This window comes from Mustela lutreola, chromosome 3 (genome assembly GCF_030435805.1).
Source record: "Mustela lutreola isolate mMusLut2 chromosome 3, mMusLut2.pri, whole genome shotgun sequence".
Taxonomy (NCBI): domain Eukaryota; kingdom Metazoa; phylum Chordata; class Mammalia; order Carnivora; family Mustelidae; genus Mustela; species Mustela lutreola.
The window spans coordinates 62,500,681-62,510,452 of record NC_081292.1 but is presented as its reverse complement, the minus strand read 5'-3'; the positions used below and the strand labels follow the sequence as shown (position 1 = coordinate 62,510,452).

General features: G+C 37.7%; 1 pseudogene; it reads right to left on the bottom strand.

Annotated features, from left to right (window-relative positions):
* Nucleotides 1-2,959: 2,959 nt before the first annotated feature.
* On the bottom strand, nt 2,960-3,467 carry LOC131827836 (60S ribosomal protein L7-like; annotated as a pseudogene).
* Between the last annotated feature and the right edge of the window lie 6,305 nt (nt 3,468-9,772).

Below are 9,772 nucleotides of genomic sequence, written 5' to 3'. Positions count from 1 at the left end.
TAAACCACGAGAGTGGACTTTTGTAGAAGTGTTAGTGGATTTCCCAGATTTGTACTAATAACATGCAGTGATTCCAAATTATCATTATACATTTACATGTAGAGAAAATGAATCAACAAAAACAATGTTATATGGGAAAAATACAATAGTCAGTTATTGGGTGATGATTTTCCATTAATTAAATATTCATTTATTCATCAATGCATTTATTCATTCAACCAGTAGTAAGCTCCTAGTACTGAGCTAGGTGATGAGGATAAAAAGATAACTAGTTTCATGTTTTTTCATTTAATTTGTTCCTAATTAAAATTTATAAAATTTACTTTGATAAATAACTTACAAAAGTTAAAAATAAGCTATCCCTATATTTCTGTTAATATGCACATTTCTCTTTATTTATGAATTTATTCTCTGCCAGAAATCCCTATGAATGGGGGAGAACCTTGAGTACTCTGAAGTATCTATAATGAGAAATATACACAAATTAAGAAATAATCAATAAGATACTAACACAAAAGCATGGTGCTTGCTAGAGACTCTCCCCATTGCAAATGCAAGAATCTTTTAATATTGAAACATGAGCTATGTGACTGTAGTATTGACTCTCCTCAAATATTTAAAAGGGTAAACCATGAGTGTATCTTAGATTAATACTTTAGAAAAAAACTTTCTTTTATTTAAGAACTGGCTTAAGAAAAAAGAAAAAGAGAGGATTGGCTCCATATCTGAAAAGTCAAGACCTTCACTCACATGGTCTGATCCAGGGACTCAAATGATGTCAGTAAGGTTATCTTTCTTTCTTGGGTCTGCTTCTGTGTATTGGCCCCATTTTTTGAGCAGGCGCCTCCCTCATGGTGATAAAATAGCTATCAGTAGTTCTAGATTTAGGTCCTATTGTGCCAACAATTCAAGTGTAAGGGATTTTTTTTTTTTTCCAGTAGTTCCAACCAAAGTGTAAGGATTGAGTTTCAGTGGCTCTGGTTTATCTGTCTTGGGTCACATGCCCATCCATGGAGCTGGTTAGTGTCAGTCTCATCCAAACTACACGAGGATGAGGAATATCAGACTTCTATTACTAGAAGGAGAAGGCAGTAAGACCATGTCCATTATCTTATTTTTAGCAATATGTAGTATCTAGAAAGAGCCTATCTGTTCTCTGCCTTACATCACAGCAGAGGATTCCACGGTCAGCTGCCTCTCTCTCACCCCAGTGCATTAATTTTTCGCTATCTTACACATTTGGGTTTGCTCATTAGTCTCTTTATGAGACCATGGTTTACAACCAGGGATTTTCAGGACTGTGAAATCCTTAAGTAGAGAATGTTTCCATTTATAGAAGAAAAATTGGTCTGTGCTATTTGGCCATATGGACTGCCTTAGTGAAAGACATATATTATGTCATCAAAATCCCTTGATATTGATATAAAATCAACTTATATAGAGCAGGATATATATTTTGCATCCTCTTTATAAAGAACATTTAATACTATGTATCCTCAAAGAAAAAGCATCATGAAGTTGTATAAACTACATTAGAAATCATTTTTCATTTGGAAATTAAATTTTGCATCCAACTGGGTGGTTATACTTAATCTAATGATTTCTGAGTGTTTAAAATAGTAACATCTGCCAGTGGACTCATAAAGGAATCTATACATCATAAGAATCAGAGCAGTATGAAACTTTAAAATTTAACTTCCCATGAGGATGCAAGATTGGTATACTCCATTAAATAATATATATAAGGAATTATGCAATGAAGTTTCATTATATTGGTGACCACCCACTACTATTTTATTTTTGCATGAGTTTCTGAAGTCTGAAAGATTAAAACTCTCTATTTAAACTAGCCCTTGTTATAATGTGAGACCCTCAGGATTAAAAAAAACCCATTATTTAATATTAACTATAAAATGCTTATTGGGGGTAGTAGAAACTAAGCTAGATTCCTAGTATATCAATAAACCATTAACATATAGGAAGAAAAACTCAGGAGGACTTAAATAGAGCATAGGAGGCACAAAAACACCTCAAAATATATAACACAGGAATAGTTACAACACAATATAAAAGCAATACTCTTAGAGTGGTATGAATTCCATACTCTGAAATAAAGCTAAATTATCTGAAAGCATTCATACTACCTGAACTTTTAGAATTACTGGGGAGTATACTAGGGCTTGGAAGTAGGAGCCTCAGAAAGTTTACTATTGTTTATCAGAATATTTATTCTTAGCAAGCGGGTGGGTAAGTACCCTTTTTTTGATTCTCACGTAGATTTGGGTTTTAGTTTAATCTCTCTAGCATGAAAAATGGTCCCTAGTTTATATCAATAAAAATTTCTGCTTTGAAGTAATCTGGACAACCTTACTATAAAAACTCCCTAAAACAAAGAAATCCTTTAAGCAACACAAATTCCAGAAGACTGCTTGGAACTTTCAGGAATGAGAACTGCGATTTAAGAAAAGCCATGAGTAACAACTTCACTAGGAAACTTTGATTTCGTGAGTCTGAAACTATGTCTTGCATTGGATTGTCTTACAGGGACAACTTTGTCAGCAGAATTTGTCTCAAATTCATTGTGATGTTTTCCATTTTGTTTTTCAATGGAGTTGATTTTAGGAAGTGACTGCTAGTTCTCATTATCATAAAGAATGATCAGTCATAGGATATTATTTCCCTTTTCCAGTTTTATTTCCTATTTGTTTGACTTTTTAAAAATTATCTTGTGCTTTTTACAATGTGTGCTCTGTGTGTGTGTGTAGTGTGTGATAATACTGCAGCTATTCTGAGTTCTGGACTATGCAGCATTCCAACCAATAATGCAGAATTGATATATGATGAATATAAATTTTATTATTATTGCATATATAATAATTATTATTTTCACCATTTTTTTCAGTATGAAAGTAGTCATTTATTAAATGACCGGATTATAAAAATAATCATGGTAGATATTTTAGTTCATCCTTCTAATATGCCTATTGATCTGGTCTTCCCTGTTACCAGCATGTCTACCTTCTGTAAAATGGGTGGTCTTTTTCCTTCATTCCCTTTTGAGGAGAAGATAGCTTGAAGGTCAATAAAAAGTTGTTTGCTTCTTCGAAATATTTTCCAGCCGTACGGATCTGCTGAATCAGATCCTCCATGCAGATGATGCCATACTTACCAAGATATTGAGCAATCACTGTATCACCTGTCAGGGCAACTCACTTGTTGATTTTGCCTTCACCACACTCTTAGATCAATTCATTTACCACTTCAGGGGTGGGTCCCCCCATGCTATATATGGTTCCACAGTTCTGAGCATGTTAACTGAAGCTTTGTTGAGCTTAACAAAGGTGCCATTGAAGAAGCTGCAACACCTCTGGAACCTTTGGGCTCACACCACTGCTACCTCTGATCCTGATGACAAGCACCAATATGGGTTCTGCAGGTACATAGGAATTTCCAACTTTTCTTGCCATCCTGACCTTTTGAATCTCAGTTCTCTAGATCTGCCTATATTCTTTGTGGTAATGCTTAGCTTTTTGATAAATAGGGTTTCTCCTTGCTTTTCTTTTCTTTTTTTCTCCTTTTCTCTCTCTCTGTCTCTCTCTCTCTCTTTCTTTCTTTTTCTTTTTTTTTTTTTTAAGATTTTGTTTATTTTTTTTATTTTTTTTTTTTTTAATTTTTTATTTTTTATAAACATATATTTTTATCCCCAGGGGTACAGGTCTGTGAATCACCAGGTTTACACACTTCACAGCACTCACCAAATCACATACCCTCCCCAATGTCCATAATCCCACCCCCTTCTCCCAAACCCCCTCCCCCCGGCAACCCTCAGTTTGTTTTGTGAGATTAAGAGTCACTTATGGTTTGTCTCCCTCCCAATCCCATCTTGTTTCATTTATTCTTCTTCTACCCACTTAAGCCTCCATGTTGTATCACCACTTCCTCATATCAGGGAGATCATATGATAGTTGTCTTTCTCTGCTTGACTTATTTCGCTAAGCATGATACGCTCTAGTTCCATCCATGTTGTTGCAAATGGCAAGATTTCATTTCTTTTGATGGCTGCATAGTATTCCATTGTGTATATATACCACATCTTCTTGATCCATTCATCTGTTGATGGGCATCTAGGTTCTTTCCATAGTTTGGCTATTGTGGACATTGCTGCTATAAACATTCGGGTGCATGTGCCCCTTTGGATCACTACATTTGTATCTTTAGGGTAAATACCCAATAGTGCAATTGCTGGGTCATAGGGCAGTTCTATTTTCAACATTTTGAGGAACCTCCATGCTGTTTTCCAGAGTGGCTGCACCAGCTTGCATTCCCACCAACAGTGGAGGAGGGTTCCCCTTTCTCCGCATCCTCGCCAGCATCTGTCATTTCCTGACTTGTTGATTTTAGCCATTCTGACTGGTGTGAGGTGATATCTCATTGTGGTTTTGATTTGTATTTCCCTGATGCCGAGTGATATGGAGCACTTTTTCATGTGTCTGTTCGCCATCTGGATGTCTTCTTTGCAGAAATGTCTGTTCATGTCCTCTGCCCATTTCTTGATTGGATTATTTGTTCTTTGGGTGTTGAGTTTGCTAAGTTCTTTATAGATTCTGGACACTAGTCCTTTATCTGATATGTCGTTTGCAAATATCTTCTCCCATTCTGTCAGTTGTCTTTTGGTTTTGTTGGCTGTTTCCTTTGCTGTGCAAAAGCTTTTGATCTTGATGAAATCCCAGTAGTTCATTTTTGCCCTTGCTTCCCTTGCCTTTGGCGTTGTTCCTAGGAAGATGTTGCTGCGGCAGAGGTCGAAGAGGTTGCTGCCCGTGTTCTCCTCAAGGATTTTGATGGATTCCTTTCGTACATTGAGGTCCTTCATCCATTTTGAGTCTATTTTTGTGTGTGGTGTAAGGGAATGGTCCAATTTCATTTTTCTGCATGTGGCTGTCCAATTTTCCCAGCACCATTTATTGAAAAGGCTGTCTTTTTTCCATTGGACATTCTTTCCTGCTTTGTCGAAGATTAGTTGACCATAGATTTGAGGGTCTATTTCTGGGCTCTCTATTCTGTTCCATTGATCTATGTGTCTGCTTTTGTGCCAGTACCATGCTGTCTTGAGGATGACAGCTTTGTAATAGAGCCTGAAGTCCGGAATTGTGATGCCACCAACGTTGGCTTTCTTTTTCAATATCCCTTTGGCTATTCGAGGTCTTTTCTGGTTCCATATAAATTTTAGCATTATTTGTTCCATTTCTTTGAAAAAGATGGATGGTACTTTGATAGGAATTGCATTAAATGTGTAGATTGCTTTAGGTAGCATAGACATTTTCACAATATTTATTCTTCCAATCCAGGAGCATGGAACATTTTTCCATTTCTTGGTGTCTTCCTCAATTTCTTTCCTGAGTACTTTATAGTTTTCTGAGTATAGATTCTGTGTCTCTTTGGTTAGGTTTATTCCTAGGTATCTTATGGTTTTGGATGCAATTGTAAATGGGATTGACTCCTTAATATCTCTTTCTTCTGTCTTGCTGTTGGTGTAGAGAAATGCAACTGATTTCTGTGCATTGATTTTATATCCTGACACTTTACTGAATTCCTGTATAAGTTCTAGCAGTTTTGGAGTGGAGTCTTTTGGGTTTTCCACATATAGTATCATATCATCTGCGAAGAGTGATAATTTGACTTCTTCTTTGCCGATTTGGATGCCTTTAATTTCCTTTTGTTGTCTGATTGCTGAGGCTAGGACCTCTAGTACGATGTTGAAAAGCAGTGGTGATAATGGACATCCCTGCCGTGTTCCTGACCTTAGCGGAAAAGCTTTCAGTTTTTCTCCATTGAGAATGATATTTGCGGTGGGTTTTTCATAGATGGCTTTGATGATATTGAGGTATGTGCCCTCTATCCCTACACTTTGAAGAGTTTTGATCAGGAAGGGATGTTGTACTTTGTCAAATGCTTTTTCAGCATCTATTGAGAGTATCATATGGTTCTTGTTCTTTCTTTTATTGATGTGTTGTATCACATTGACTGATTTGCGGATGTTGAACCAACCTTGCAGCCCTGGAATAAATCCCACTTGGTCGTGGTGAATAATCCTTTTAATGTACTGTTGAATCCTATTGGCTAGTATTTTGTTGAGTATTTTCGCATCTGTGTTCATCAAGGATATCGGTCTATAGCTCTCTTTTTTGGTGGGATCCTTGTCTGGTTTTGGGATCAAGGTGATGCTGGCCTCATAAAATGAGTTTGGAAGTTTTCCTTCCATTTCTATTTTTTGGAACAGTTTCAGGAGAATAGGAATTAGTTCTTCTTTAAATGTTTGGTAGAATTCCCCCGGGAAGCCGTCTGGCCCTGGGCTTTTGTTTGTTTGGAGATTTTTAATGACTGTTTCAATCTCCTTACTGGTTATGGGTCTGTTCAGGCTTTCTATTTCTTCCTGGCTCAGTTGTGGTAGTTTATATGTTTCTAGGAATGCATCCATTTCTTCCAGATTGTCAAATTTATTGCCGTAGAGTTGCTCATAGTATGTTCTTATAATAGTTTGTATTTCTTTGGTGTTAGTTGTGATCTCTCCTCTTTCATTCATGATTTTATTTATTTGGGTCCTTTCTCTTTTCTTTTTGATAAGTCAGGCCAGGGGTTTATCAATTTTATTAATTCTTTCAAAGAACCAGCTCCTAGTTTCGTTGATTTGTTCTATTGTTTTTTTGGTTTCTATTTCATTGATTTCTGCTCTGATCTTTATGATTTCTCTTCTCCTGCTGGGCTTAGGGTTTCTTTCTTGTTCTTTCTCCAGCTCCTTTAGGTGTAGGGTTAGGTTGTGTACCTGAGATCTTTCTTGTTTCTTGAGAAAGGCTTGTACCGCTATATATTTTCCTCTCGCAGGCTCGGTGAGCTCGGAGCGCGGCCGGAGGTCAGGCAGACGGGAGTAACTGGGCGCTGTTCTCTGAGCGCGCACTGAGGAGTGCGGCCCTGGGCTCTCGGCTCCTCCGGGCTGGAGACCAGGAGGCCGCCATTTGTATTCCCGTCTTCCGGAACTCTACGGAAAGTGCTCAGGGAACAAAAGCTCCTGAAAGCAAACCGGAGCGGATTACTCACCCCGGCCCCGGGTAAGGGCGATGTAATTCCGCCTGGGGCAAAGACACTTGAGAATCACTACACCAGACCCCTCCCCCAGAAGATCAACAAGAAATCCAGCCGAGACCAAGTTCACCTACCAAGGAGTGCGGTTTCAATACCAAGGAGAGCAGCAGAATTCCAGAGGAGGAGAAAGCCAAGCACGGAACTCATGGCTTTTTTCCTGTGATTTTTTTTAGTCTTGCAGTTAATTTAATTTTTTCTTTTTCATTTTTTTTTTTTTCTCGCCTTCGGGTAAAATTTTTTTTTAACTGTTACCTTTTTCTTTTTTAACGATTTTATACTAGTTTATCTAATATATATATTTTTTCTTTTTTACATTTTTCTTAGGTGTATTCTTTTTTTAAAAATTCTTTTCTTTTCTTTTTTTTTTTTCTTTTCTTTTTTTTTTTTTTTTCTTTCTTCCTTTTTGAACCTCTTTTTATCCCCTTTCTCCCCACTCACGATTTTGGATCTCTTCTAATTTGGCTAAAGCATATTTTCCTGGGGTTGTTGCCACCCTTTTAGTATTTTACTTGCCCCTTCATTTACTCTTATCTGGACAAAATGACAAGACGTAAAAATTCAACACAAAAAAAAGAACAAGAGGCAGTACCAAAGGCTAGGGACCTAATCAATACAGACATCGGTAATATGTCAGATCTAGAGTTCAGAATGACAATTCTCAAGGTTCTAGCCGGGCTCGAAAAAGGCATGGAAGATATTAGAGAAACCCTCTCGAGAGATATAAAAGCCCTTTCTGGAGAAATAAAAGAACTAAAATCTAACCAAGGTGAAATCAAAAAAGCTATTAATGAGGTGCAATCAAAAATGGAGGCTCTAACTGCTAGGATAAATGAGGCAGAAGAAAGAATTAGTGATATAGAAGACCAAATGACAGAGAATAAAGAAGCTGAGCAAAAGAGGGACAAACAGCTACTGGACCATGAGGGGAGAATTCGAGAGATAAGTGACACCATAAGACGAAACAACATTAGAATAATTGGGATTCCAGAAGAAGAAGAAAGTGAGAGGGGAGCAGAAGGTATACTGGAGAGAATTATTGGGGAGAATTTCCCCAATATGGCAAAGGGAACGAGCATCAAAATTCAGGAGGTTCAGAGAATGCCCCTCAAAATCAATAAGAATAGGCCCACACCCCGTCACCTAATAGTAAAATTTACAAGTCTCAATGACAAAGAGAAAATCCTGAAAGCAGCCCGGGAAAAGAAGTCTGTAACATACAATGGTAAAAATATTAGATTGGCAGCTGACTTATCCACAGAGACCTGGCAGGCCAGAAAGAGCTGGCATGATATTTTCAGAGCACTAAACGAGAAAAACATGCAGCCAAGAATACTATATCCAGCTAGGCTATCATTGAAAATAGAAGGAGAGATTAAAAGCTTCCAGAACAAACAACAACTGAAAGAATTTGCAAATACCAAACCAGCTCTACAGGAAATATTGAAAGGGGTCCTCTAAGCAAAGAGAGAGCCTACAAGTGGTAGATCAGAAAGGAACAGAGACCATATACAGTAACAGTCACCTTACAGGCAATACAATGGCACTAAATTCATATCTCTCAATAGTTACCCTGAATGTGAATGGGCTAAATGCCCCTGTCAAAAGACACAGGGTATCAGAATGGATAAAAAAACAAAACCCATCTATATGTTGCCTCCAAGAAACACATTTTAAGCCCGAAGACACCTCCAGATTTAAAGTGAGGGGATGGAAAAGAATTTACCATGCTAATGGACATCAGAAGAAAGCAGGAGTGGCAATCCTTATATCAGATCAATTAGATTTTAAGCCAAAGACTATAATAAGAGATGAGGAAGGACACTATATCATACTCAAAGGGTCTGTCCAACAAGAAGATTTAACAATTTTAAATATCTATGCCCCCAATGTGGGAGCAGCCAACTATATAAACCAATTAATAACAAAATCAAAGAAACACATCAACAATAATACAATAATAGTAGGGGACTTTAACACTCCCCTCACTGAAATGGACAGGTCATCCAAGCAAAAGATCAGCAAGGAAATAAAGGCCTTAAACGACACACTGGACCAGATGGACATCACAGATATATTCAGAATATTTCATCCCAAAGCAACAGAATACACATTCTTCTCTAGTGCACATGGAACATTCTCCAGAATAGATCACATCCTCGGTCCTAAATCAGGACTCAACCAGTATCAAAAGATTGGGATCATTCCCTGCATATTTTCAGACCACAATGCTCTAAAGCTAGAACTCAACCACAAAAGGAAGTTTGGAAAGAACCCAAATACATGGAGACTAAACAGTATCCTTCTAAAGAATGAATGGGTCAACCGGGAAATTAAAGAAGAATTGAAAAAAATCATGGAAACAAATGATAACGAAAATACAACGGTTCAAAATCTGTGGGACACAACAAAGGCAGTCCTGAGAAGATTTTGTTTATTTATTTGACACAGAGAGAGAGAGAGAGACAGCGAGAGAGAGAACACAAGCACAGGGAGTGTGAAAGTGAAACAGGCTTCCTGATGAGCTGGAAGCCCAATGTGGGGCTATATCCCGGGACCCCAGGACCATGACCTGAGCCAAAGGCAGACACTTAACAATGGAGCCACCCAGGTGCCCCTCTCCTTGCTTTTCGAAGCA